We start from the raw sequence: 12,401 nt of genomic DNA, 5'->3' as shown, positions 1-12,401 counted from the left end.
AGGCAGAAAAGACTACCCTGGAGAGAGTCACTGATGTCATTTCTTGCAGCATGTCCCCCACTCAGACTGTGTTTTCCCTAGTGGATTTTGAGAAAATGAATGCATAAGAAGCTACAATAAATGAGGTCACAGATCTTTTTGTATTCATGTAGAGTTCCCATGTACATTTGATTCATTTTATTTGTAGCATGTATGCAGTTGACTCAGCTGAAGTTTTCCAGAAACAGAAGCTGATATGGTACAGGCTAAACATTGAACTGACCCAAACTGTCTTTGACAGACAGATGTACTTCAGGCTTCAACTCAGCATCAGTGCAGTTATGCTGTTGTAAAACAAGAGGATAAATAAGCGATTCAGGCTCAAGTGGTTTCACAGTGCAGCAGATCATGGGAGAATTGAATGGACATTGATGATGATGATGATCAGATTATGCTTATTGTTGCACTTTCTAATTTAAGGTCAGTGAAAAACAGATTTTTACATTCAGGTTAGGGGCATGCTGTTAGCAATTGTCTGAGTTCTGTCCTTATCTGTGTTTTGCCTTTCTGTCTTGTCAGCTTTGCTTTTATTGTGTGGCTCCCTGAGAAACCCAGCTACAGCTATGCTTTTTTCCCTGTACTTCTACCTCAAGAGAACGTGCCTCAGGAGGCAGAGAGGGATGACGATTCTTCCTGACAGAGGACAGAGATGAGGGAACGGTTAGCCTGGGCTGGGTGCCATATCAGAGCGAAGATGCGGGTGAGCACTTCAGAGAGACACATAGGCAGGAGCAGCAGCAGAGTGACAGAGAAAATTATTAGACGTGTGATAATTCCATGCAGTTTTTAGTGCAAGTGATGAATTTTCCTCATGCCATCACAGCTGCCCCTTCAGGCTTTAAGAAGGGTGAGGTTGGCCACCCCCATGCCTGGATGCATCATCTGGTAATAGAAGGGGGAAGGAATAACCTCAGTGCCCCAAATGTTTGAATTCATACATAAAAAGATGTGGGGTGGATGTTAGATTTTTGCATTGAAACAGCTGTCCTGAGGTTTAGAGAGTTTTTGTGATTTCAGGCAGGATTTAACAGGTCTCACTTGCAATGAAAAACATCTGAGATCCCTTTCTCCTCTCACTACTCAACAAGCTATCTCTGAACAGACACAGCTTTCTCTGCTGTTGTCCCCAGAGACCTTACGGTGTAGTGGTGAGAAGAATTTGGATCTTTATTTGACAAAGTGGAAGCTGAAGTCCTGAGAGATTTCAGCCCCTTGCTGATTTTTGAAGTCCCTCTAGAGAGCTGTGTGTAGCTTTGGGTTTAGACACCTTTGACAATTTGACAATTTCGCTTGCTCAAGATTATGTAGAAAGTGTGGGAAAGAGGAGACAATTAAAGGCCACCTCCTCAACTGTAGCGTAGCACACTGCCCTAAATTCATCCTCCCTTCCCATTTTTTTTTTCAAGGCAGCACAAGACTGGTACTCTGTATCTCTTGAGTTTCTTGTGCTTGAATGTTGTAGTGCAGTTATTTTGTCTCCTGTCACGGCTTTGAGCATTTCTGATTGACTTCTTTTCTTCTTGATCTAGAGCTGAACAAGCAGGAGTAAATCAAGAGACATACAGGTGCACAGACCTGAATATGCCCATTACAGAATGTTGTTTCCCGGTTTCATTTCTCACCACTGAAGTGGCTGCATGTCCACACTCAGGTAAGTGGTTCCCATGGATGTTGTGCTCGTCAAGTGTGTAAGATCTCTTGAGGTGAAAGGTCAAGGAAAATGGATTTGCACCATATCATGATTAACATATTTTGCATGTGGTACAGTTTCAGGGAGAGAGAGGAGACAGTGCTAAAGAGGTAGAATGCAGCATCAGTAAAACCAGATAATTCTTTCCAAAGATGGAAAGCAAGGAGGAGGTTGTGCAGAGAGCTGATGTGAAGATGTGCAATTAAACACATCCATAGTCATGCACAGCCGTGACCTGTCTTCCTTGAACCTTTATGTCCCTGTGGCTTCTGAACCTTGGTCACCTCCAGGCGAGAGGGCAGGATGTTACTCTGAAACCCAACTCAAATTTAGTTGGTATGTTGGGCCAGCAGGGAACAGTCGAGCAGTCAGAAGCATCTTTTCCCCTCGGGAGTCAGAGTCTCCACTCTTGTCACCCTCTTGTAATCAGAGGCAAGAGATGAGGGCCTCATTCTTCTATACATTGTGTGCAAGATGATGGTAGATGGGGAGTTACACATTCAAAGCAAGTTGGCTTGCACACCAGCCACAGAAAAAGTGAGTAGCTATTTTCCTGCAAATCCATGATCCGTTGTTTGCCTCACAGATATTGCCCGGTGGTCTATTTTGGGAATAGCAGCAAGACAGCAGCAAGATTTACATCAGTGTTCAGGTGCATCCTTTGGTATAACTGCCAAATGTGAGCTTGTTGTGCAATAAGGTGAACTCCTGATCTGCAGCAGTCAGGGGTATACTGTGGCTGACCTCCACCTAGCCAGCAATTCATCGATGTGTGGCAGGTGAGAAGTTGCAAATGTAATTTTAAATCTCATCTGATACGCTTGCAGAGCCAAAAGGCATTACCCATACCAAGCTGCAGGCCAGCTACATCAAAAGACGGAATGAATATTCCAATTAAATTATTGAGCTAATAGCAGGAGTCATGGCTGCTGAATAGTCTGGCTAGTCATCAGGGAAGCAAAGTCCATCCCTGGATAGATTGTCTTCCATGCTGTCTTCCTAAGCAAAAAGCATTCCAGAAAAAGAAGGATGAAACCCACCCTAATGGGACTCAAAAGGGCACCCAGCAACATTGTACAGTTACACCGCTGCAGTGCCTGGCTGCCAAGAGCTGATGTTAGAGGTGTTTCTGATCAGCTTCCCTGACTGAGAGGAAGAGCAACAGAAACATGCGGGACCTCATCCTGAACTATGTCCTTTGTGGCATATCACCCTGCTGGGGACGAAGTGAGAGGGACCAGTGTCCTAGTTCCTTCAGCTTGTGCCTCACCCATCACTCAAAAGGGACATTGTATTTGGGCACCAGAAGCAGATATTTTGCTGGCGGTCTAACTGCCCTTCTGTCAGTGTTGTGGTTTAACCCCAGCTGGCAACTAAACACCACGCAGCCGTTTGCTCACACCTTTCCCTCTGCTGGGGTGGGGAGGAGAGTTGGAAAGGAAAAAAAGTAAAACTCGTGAGTTAAGAACAGTTTAATAACTAAAATAAAATATAATAATAGTAATAGTAAGGAAAAGGAAGATAACAAAGAGAAATAAACCCCAAGAAAAACAAGTGATGCACATTGCAATTGCTCACCACCTGCTGGCCAGTGCCCAGCCAGTCCCTGAGCAATGATCAGCACCTCCCGGCCAACTCTGCTGTTTATATACTGGGCATGACGTCCTATGGTATAGAATATCCCTTTGGCTAGTTCAGGTCAGCCATACTGGCCATGCTTCCTCCCAGCTTCCTGTTCACCTGCTCACTTGCAGAGCATTGGAAACTGAAAAATCCTTGACTTGGATAAGCACGACTTAGCAACAACTAAAACATCAGTGTGTTATCGAGATTATTCTTAATCTAAATCCAAAATACAGCACTGTACCAGCTACTAGAAAGAAAATTAACTCTGTCCCAGCCGAAACCAGGACACCGAGGCAGCAGTCTCATTTGCAGTGTGATGACCCCCCCAGCCCTCCCATGGGGAGTTAGAAAGCTGCAAAGTATTTTCTCCTCTGCACTGTGTTGAGGAAAATGTGGTCTAGTGCTATTCTAAGACAGGAACATGCTGTAATCCTAACAGAAGGCAGCGTGGAGAGAAATCCAGCCCTCAAGGACTACTGAGCAGCTCCCACTTTTCTACTGAGGCTAAGAGGTGTGCACCTCAAGAGCATCCAAAATACTGTAAAGGAAAATATTTTGGTGATAGACTGTTATTCATCACCAGCCAGCCCACTGTCAACAAAGAAATGGGACGTATTGTCACAAAGCTGAGGTTGCCTTGTCAAGCTCTGTAGAACCTATTTTACAACAAGCTCTTCAAATTAAAGATTAGATTCAGTTAGGTTTATTGTTTGAGCTTGTGTGTTTTTTAACAGTAGCCATTGTCATACTGAGTTTTATAAACTATGGATTTATTTATGCAACTGTTACAGAAGACAACTATTGGGAACTGCTGCATCTGTTTTCACTTGAAGGGTCTGGTGTCTACTGAAAATCTGAGCCTGGCTCCAGCTTAGCAGGTGGCATCCCCCCGTGTCCTAATGACACCAGGCCCAGCAGTGAACCGATGGGTTCACAGGCGACCCCTACAGTACAGTCAGCCTGTGCACATCACTCCTTGTGACTGCCCTTGAGGTCAAGACAGGAGCCCACACAGCTCCCCACCAGAGAGACAGGCTCCTTTTCATTACCAAGGCACACCAGTGAAAAGCTCTTTGTTGTCTGCAACTATCTGTCTTTTCAGCCAGGAGAAAAGCACAGCTTTTGTCTTCAGTTTTTAAGTCCATCTGATTTGCATAGTGTCTGACATTTTTCCTGCCCATTTGCCTTAGAGAGGGCTTGCAGATTTGGGCTCAGCCTGCCCAAATAATAGCTTAATGGTTTTCAAGTTCTCTCTGCCTAAAAACTATCAGGATGATGCTGTTTGCATTTTATTTATAGAGGTATACAGCCAAAAAACAAACCCCCCACGTTCTCACCATCTCCTGCCTGAATGTTTTTAAAGCTATCATTACAAAAGACCCTTAATGTTGTTAGAGCTCAAAGAGGCTAGAATTTGGCCTGGACTGGTTTTCACAGGCTGTGACTAACTGATTTCCCTGGGCAGTACTTGGTTTCCCCTGTTTGCATGGACATTTCGTACCACAGCAAAGGAAAGAAAGGCATTTTGTAAAGGAAGAGAACATAGTTCTTAAACCACAAGAATTGGCCTAGGAGCAGGTGTAATACCTAAAATTACTTGAAATTCGGTCAATAAAAGAGTTTAAAGTAATTTCTGACTGTATATCTTTACTATAACATCATTAGAGGCACCCTCCAATTAAAGTCGAGTTTTTTTTAACAACTCATTTTTCAAGGCACATTCCTTTAGTGACACTATGATTAAAAGTGCTTTCAGAAGCAAACTGATAGTCCTGTGTTTGAGGCTTTTGTCTTTCCAATCTCTTTTATTTATTCCAGCTTGTATCTTTTCTCCAGATCCAAAGCCTCCGAAGTTGCTGATCAGCACACCTCTACAGGAAGCACTGAAGATAAGTAGATATACTTTATTTACGCTGGAGATCTGGTTATTCAGCAGTTTCACTAACTGGCAGTAAAAAAGAATAGTCATGTGCAGAAACTGATGCACAGACTTGGCCATAGTTCAACAGTACACTTGCCAGAATTGTCACTGTTTGGCTGTAATATCATATGACCTTCTTCCTAGCTTTCTTTTTAGAGTCCTGAGGACTAGAAAAACCACTCACTGTTGTGGTACCCACAGGCAAAGAACCGGAAAAGGCTCTGTCTTAGGATGTTTATTGAAGCAGAGCTCACTGTGAGGCCTGGCCTAAGCAAGACAAGGGCTGCTAGTGTCATGCCAGAAACATCCCACAACAGTGACACAGCTGTCACGGAAATCACAGGCTAAACATCCTTTGACTCGAATATATAGAAATAAATTAGAGTGGTTAAGTCAGTGAGGAAGAACAGTGCTGGAACGTAACTAGATATACTGTGAATGATGTACATCTTTACTTCACTTGTAATGGATTTGGGGTCTGGAGTTTCTTTCAGCTTTGTCATGGGCATCAAAGGTTACTTTTTTGAGTGACTCAGAATGAACAATTATGTTTTAACAAAATTTAGCAAGATTAACGGAAAACAAATTTGCCTGAATAGAATATCATGTGAACGTTCATCAAAATGAAAGGCCAAAAACCCCAGTCCAAACAACAAACGACTAATAATCCAGCCTAGTCTTGAAATCTGGTGCTTCTGACTGGAGCTCTCACCCTATCCCCTCGGAGGACTGAGCCATGGAAGGAGAGACTTGCATTTAACAGTTAAGACACTTCTTTGGATTAATCATGTCCTAGTTTTTTCTTGTTGGCTGTCCATTGCAAGACTGCAGCTGTCATACCTTCTCTTTTCTTGAATTAGAAACAAGGACGAGTTTCAACATATCCTACCAGTTCTTGGTCTCATTACACAACACTGTATCTTGCAGGGTCCCAAAAATTTGTCTTCTGGGTTACCTGGTAGATCTGGGAAAGGCTTTTCCCATGTGCTGCAGAAGAGCCCAGAAGCCCTCCAGGGGAAAAGTGAGGACAGAAAGGTTTCACAGATGCGTTTTGGGAGTTGTGTTTCAGAAAAGAAACAGTTTCTCTCCTGAAAATAGACAGTTACATTGCAAAATATATGGTTAAACTGCAAATGAAATCAGAAGATTTCCTTCAAGGCCTCTTACTGTAGATGCAGGAGGAATGGATGGATTCTTAGCTAAGTTTTGCTCATTGCAGACAAAAAGCTGTCTCCTGAAGGGGCTTGTAGTGGTATTGGTATAATGCGCTAAAGAAGTAACAGCAACATAATTGATTAATTTAACCAATGCAGCCACATTAAGGACGAGGGGAAGCCTGTGGGAGACTAAAATATGCAGCCAAGAAGCACAGCAGTCAGAGCGGAGGATCGGGAAACAAACCACCTCAAAAGGGACATACTGTGGATGTACTGTTTCTATTGCAGGGCTGGCCAGTCAGTCAGGTGCAAGGAAAAACTCAGAAACTAGAAAAAGCCTTTTCACTTCCCCTCATCACTCTGAGGAACATTTAATCTAAGAGTTTTATGGAAATGCACTTTTCTGCCATCAACAGGAGAGAACAGGAGAACAGCTAACTGGTTAAAGACTTTGTGTAAATATTTATAAAAGTGTCAAACTGATAACCACTTCCAATTTATTGCTTTGGCACTTGAACTTGAAAATATTGGAGGAGGAGGAGGAGGAAAAGGATTAGTAAATAGTGTGTTTATAGGACTGCTGCCACCCACTGTCAAGTGGGAGTATAAATGTAATGAGAAAGACCGCAGAGATGAGATTTCAACCAAAGGTTTAGAACAATAAGTATATTTAATCAGATATGCTTAAAAGAGCAAATATCACTCTGCTGGGATTGTACCTTCTCCTCTTTCGGTGAGGGCACTGCTTATTTCAGAACAAAGCAACGTATATTTGTCATCATAGCTCATGGTTCAAAGAGGGATAACAGCAGCAGGTCTCAGCCATGACCTGCTGATTTGTGTCCCTACCTAGGTGCCTGAAGTCCTGGGCTGGGGCTGCCCCCAGTTCCACCCCCTGGTCTCCCTTACTCCCTGGCTGGGACAGTAGGATATGGAGTGGGGCCCTGAGGTGAACTTGACTCTTTCTGTGGCAGTATCACTGGCACTGTTACAATGCATGTTACCAGAGAAACGAGGGATGCGTTTGTGGCGAGAGACCACAACTCATCATTTACTGTTCTGGGGTGGTCTCAGCAGTGAGTGGCGGGGTTTGATAGAAGCTGTATCAATGCTAGTGATACTGTTCAAAAAAATATGTAAATGCTGGATCATGACTGGCCTGGCTGTCTACCTTAGTGATGTTTAAAGTCTCCTCTGTCACAGAATCATTCAGGTTGGAAAAGACCCTTGGGATCATCGAGTCCAACCATCAGCCCTATTCTACAAAGTTCTCCCCTACACCACATCCCCCAACATCTCATCTAAATGACCCTTAAACACATCCAGGGATGGTGACTCTACCCCCTCCCTGGGCAGCCTATTCCACTGTCTGACCACTCTTTCTGGGAAACATTTTTTCCTAATGTCCAGTCTGAACCTCCCATGTTGCAGTTTAAAGCCATTCCCCCTTGTTCTGTCACTAATCACCTGTGAGAAGAGACCAGCACCTCTCTACAATGTCCTTTCAGGTAGCTGTAGAGAGTGATGAGGTCTCCCCTCAGCCTTCTCCTCACACTAAACAGTCCCAGCTCCTTCAATCTCTCCTCACAGGATTTATTCTCCAGGCCCTTCCCCAGCTTCGTTGGTGAATTAGGCTCTTTGATGCAAAAAGCTGTATTTTAAATCATGTCAGAATTTATTTCCCCTTAATTGGGGGGGAAATTCCCCTTTATTTCCCCTTAAACTGCTTATACCCGTGCCCATCCCACTGGAGGGAGACAGGTCAGGTCAGGATCCTTTCTCTCCCACACCAGGCAAGAGGCTGTGAGATCAGAAACATCGTTAGGGACACACCGCTAACCGTGGCAACACAAATATTCTTACTGACTTGTTCTGAAATTTGCCTATAAATTTGCCTGTCCTCTTGGGGGGAAGCAGATGCACTCATTATGTTCATAATCACAAAGGCTAACAGGAGGTTTACTGTCCCTCATCAAGACAAATAAGTTTTCACCCATAATAGGATTCACTGGTTGTTAATTTGCTTTACCCATAATTTCCTCTTATTTTTACCTTAACCTTTCAGCCATGGTAATTCACCTGTAAAACTTTTTTTTTTTTTTTAACAAGAACAAGGTGTTCTGTCTTTCCTTTTCATGTGTATGGTAATGAAAACAGCTGAATCAAACAAAAGCAATATGTAGCTAAAAATACCCTTTGTGCTTCAAGGGATCACTGAAACTTCTGTGCTCCTGAGGGCACACAATACCCGTGCAGTAACATCTCTCTTGGTAGGTGCTTAGATACTTTGGCTGATGTTAAGGGCCATATTAACTGCTTTCTGGATGCTAAGCCACATTCCAGTGTTGACTCTGGGTTTGCCACAGTGTGGGCTGGGTACCAGGGCCAGTTGCGTGCTCCCAGCTACGATGCTGCGGCCACTTCCTCGCAAGGGGGTTTTTTTAAGTGCAGGTAACGGTGCAGGGAAGCAGCTGAGCAGCAGAAAGGCTCAGCCTGGGCCTGGGCAAGGAGCACAGCCCTGACATGGGCAGCACCAGGGGATGCCGACACGGTGGGAAACGTCAGGTGAGTGCTCTGAAGCAGGCGGGGGGGCATGCTGTGCTTCGGGGCTGCCTGGCAGGGTCAGGCACGTGGGAACACCCCCCAAATGCATGTGAGCTGGGGAAGCTGTGCCTGGCTGTGGTTGATGGGGAAAACATGCCTTTCTTGTGGCTTCTGGTGCTGGTGCCAGCCCTGGCCCTGTTGTGGAGTGGTTTGGGGCTGGCATCACTCCCGGCTTGCAGCAGGGTCAGGGTCATGGCCATGGCTGCACCTTGCATCTCTGTTGTGCCTGGCTGTTGTTTGGGAGGAAAATTATTTGGCTTCTGGCTTCTGGTTACGTTGCGTATCCTGCTGTGGGGTAGTTTGGGGCTGCATCGGCAGCACTCTGGGCAGGGGTCCCAGCTGCAGTGGGGCCAGGCCAGGGGTTGGGGCTGGTTGCTGTGGAGGAAGCTGAGGGAAGCTCTGGTGCTGGAGCTGCTCCAGGGCAGCTTCTCCCCACACCATCAGTGACTGCCCAGCCTGTCCCTAGCAAGTGCTGGTGTGGTTCCTGGCTATGGCTGGGCTAGCTACAGCCCTGGCCTCCCCCATGGGGTTCCTGGTTGTTCGGGCACCTCCTGAAACCCACTTGGCTTGGTTTACCTTTACTTGATGTTTAGCACCTGCCTTGGCAATGATGTTTAGCAGGATGCGAAGCACAGCCTGTGGCTCCCCGAGTCCTGCTCTGGGGCAGGGGCAGGGTGAAGCTGACAGCTGGGGGACCAAGTGCTATTAGGAAGTATTTCTTTGCAGAAGGGGTTGTTGGGCGTGGGAATGAGCTGCCCAGGGCAGGGGGGGAGTCCCCATCCCTGGAGGGGTTGAAGAGTCAGGTTGACCCAGCGCTGAGGGATCTGGTGGAGTTGGGAACGGTCAGTGTGAGGTTCATGGTTGGACTGGAGGAGCTTCAAGGGCTTTTCCAACCTTGATGATTCTGGGATTCTGTGCTAATCCCCTCCTCGGTCCCAGTATTGCTCCATGTCATTTTGTGCCTGAAATACTCCTCACTGAGCACAGCGTTCATTCTTGCCTGCTCTTCTGGGAAGAAATGTGTTTTTGGAGGCTGAGCCCCAAGCTCTCCTGTTGTCGTTTCTCCCTCCCTTCCCCATTACTGTGTGTGGTGCTGGGCAGCATCTGCTGAAAGTGAGGGGCAGTCAGGAGGGAAGAGTTGCCCTTGCCTGGGACAGTGACAGGCATCTCCAGTGGGTTGTGCAGGGCCGTGCTGTGCACCCCAGGAGCTCTGACCAACTGGTTTCTCTCCCCTTTCACAGGTACAGAGGACACCACTGCCTCACCTGCACCCCCTTGTAGCATGGCTGCCCTGGGAGAGCTGGGAGGAAGAGGCCAGGCTCCCCACTTGCAGAAGGACAGCTTGCCTCCCTGCTGCTCCTGACTGGGAAGAGCTCTTTGTTGGGGACAGCCCTGCCTGTGCCTGCCTCAGAGTATGGATCTGGTTGACAAACACCCCAGCTCCAGGTAATTTCAGCTCCATCCAGGAGACATTCCTGCTCATAGACCCTTCTTCCTGTTACAGCTGCAGGTTATCTCAGCTCTGGCTAATAGAGGCTATGGATAGCAGATACTCCTCTGTTCAACCATGCTGGGAGTGCAGCCCCAGCTGATGGAGGCCACAGCTTGTTACAGCTCCAGCTAACGGACATTCCAGCTGTATGGCAGCTCCAGCACTCCGGATAACAGATGCTCTTGCTTCTTACAGCTCTTGCTGACAGATGGTCCAGCATGTTACTACTCATGAAGCCCCAGCTAGTTTTAGTTCCTGCTTATAGCTCTGACTATATTGTAGCTCCGGCTCCTACACGGTTGCGATGATAGATGCTGCTGCTGCTCATTTCAGGTGCAGGTAATATCAGTTCCAGCTACTGGACACTCCAGCTTCTTATAGCTCTGGCTTGTTTCAGTTTAAGGTAATTTTAGGTTCAGCTTGTTGAAGCTCCAGCTTCTGCATGGCAGTTCTGTCTTCTTACAGTTCCAGCTGATGGACGCTCAGGCTTGGTTTAGTTTCAGCTCCAGCTCATTCCAGCTCTGGCTACTGGACCCTCCAGCTAAGAGATGCTTCTGCTTCATACAGCTCTGTCTGATGGATGCTCCAGCTTGTTTCAGGTAATTTCAGCTCCAGCTCTAGCTTGTTGAAGCTCCAGCTCTATATAGCAGCTCTGGCTGTGAGATGGTCCAGCTCGTTCCTGCTCAAGTTATTTGAAGCTCCAAGTTATTTCAGCTCCTGTTTCTTAGAGCTCCATCTTCTTGGAGCTTCAGCTACATTGCAGCTCAGCTGCTACACAGCTGGGATAAGAGATACTTCTATTTCTTACTGTTGCTGCTTGTCCCAGCTCCAGCCAACGGACACTCGGGCTTGTTTCAGTTTCAGGTAATTCCAGCTTCAGCTCTAAACAACAGCTCCAGCTACAAGATGCTCCAGCTACGAGATGCTTCAGCTTGTTCCAGCTCCGAATGATGGACTCAAATAATGTGAAGCTCTAAGTTAGCTAAGTCAGCTCCTGCTTCTTACAGCTCTAGCTGATGGTTGCTCAGCTTGTTTCAGTTGTAGCTGCACCTCATTCCAGCTTTACTTTGTTGAAGCTCCACCTCCAGCTACTGGACATTTGGGATAGGAGATGCTCCTGCTTCATACAGTTCTGGCTGATGGACACTCCAGCATGTGACTGCCCAAGTTATTTGAAGCCCTAGGTTATTTGAGCTCCTGCTTCTTGAAACTCCAGCTCCACACAGAAACTCTGGCTACTGGATACTCCAGAAAAGAGATGCTTCTGCTTCTTACAGCTCTGGTTGATGGGTGCTTCAACTCAAGCTCATCATAACTCATCATCTAACTATCATAATGGTATGTTGTCTAAATACTAATTATTTAATAACTATTCCGGTCATTGTACAAACCTTGAATAAAGCGTTGGAAAAAAAAGCATCTTTCCACCCAGAGACTAGCTCAGACATTGAGCTGGGCCTGGTGCCTGCTGGCCTCCCTAACATCAGGAACCACTGTGACTTGAACCCCCATGCACCCTGCCCACCTGGCCCCCAATGCCCTCCCACCACAGCCCCTCTGTCTCCCACCTGCCCAAAGTACCCCCCAAGCTTCCATTTTGGGGACTGAAAACAGTCCACTTCAGCCTCCAATTCCAAGTCCCAAAAATGCAGGACTTTTTTTTGGAGTCCCAGAAATGCCTGACTTAGCCTGCATTTTCAACTGCTGAAACTGCACAATTTAGTCTTTCTCTGAGCTTCAGAAATGCAACGCTCTGGTTTTGAGCCCCCAAAACACAGCACTTAGTCTCTGTATTCAAGCACTGAAAATGCAGGACTTGGTCTTTTTGAGAGTGTCAGAAACACAGGGCTGTGCTTTTGAGACCCCAAACCA

The 12,401-nt window shown here is 46.3% G+C and overlaps 1 long non-coding RNA gene across 1 annotated transcript; it reads left to right on the top strand.

Moving 5' to 3' along the window:
- Positions 1–8,348: 8,348 nt before the first annotated feature.
- LOC141942237 (uncharacterized) lies at positions 8,349–11,903 on the top strand. The gene is made up of 4 exons (XR_012628574.1): positions 8,349–8,998; positions 10,279–10,483; positions 10,995–11,128; positions 11,388–11,903. It is a non-coding gene; the product is annotated as an uncharacterized LOC141942237 (long non-coding RNA).
- Positions 11,904–12,401: the final 498 nt, after the last annotated feature.

Source organism: Strix uralensis, chromosome 4 (genome assembly GCF_047716275.1).
Source record: "Strix uralensis isolate ZFMK-TIS-50842 chromosome 4, bStrUra1, whole genome shotgun sequence".
Classification (NCBI taxonomy): Eukaryota; Metazoa; Chordata; class Aves; order Strigiformes; family Strigidae; genus Strix; species Strix uralensis.
The sequence above is the reverse complement of the archived record's forward strand: the minus strand, read 5'-3'. Positions and strand labels throughout refer to the sequence as shown.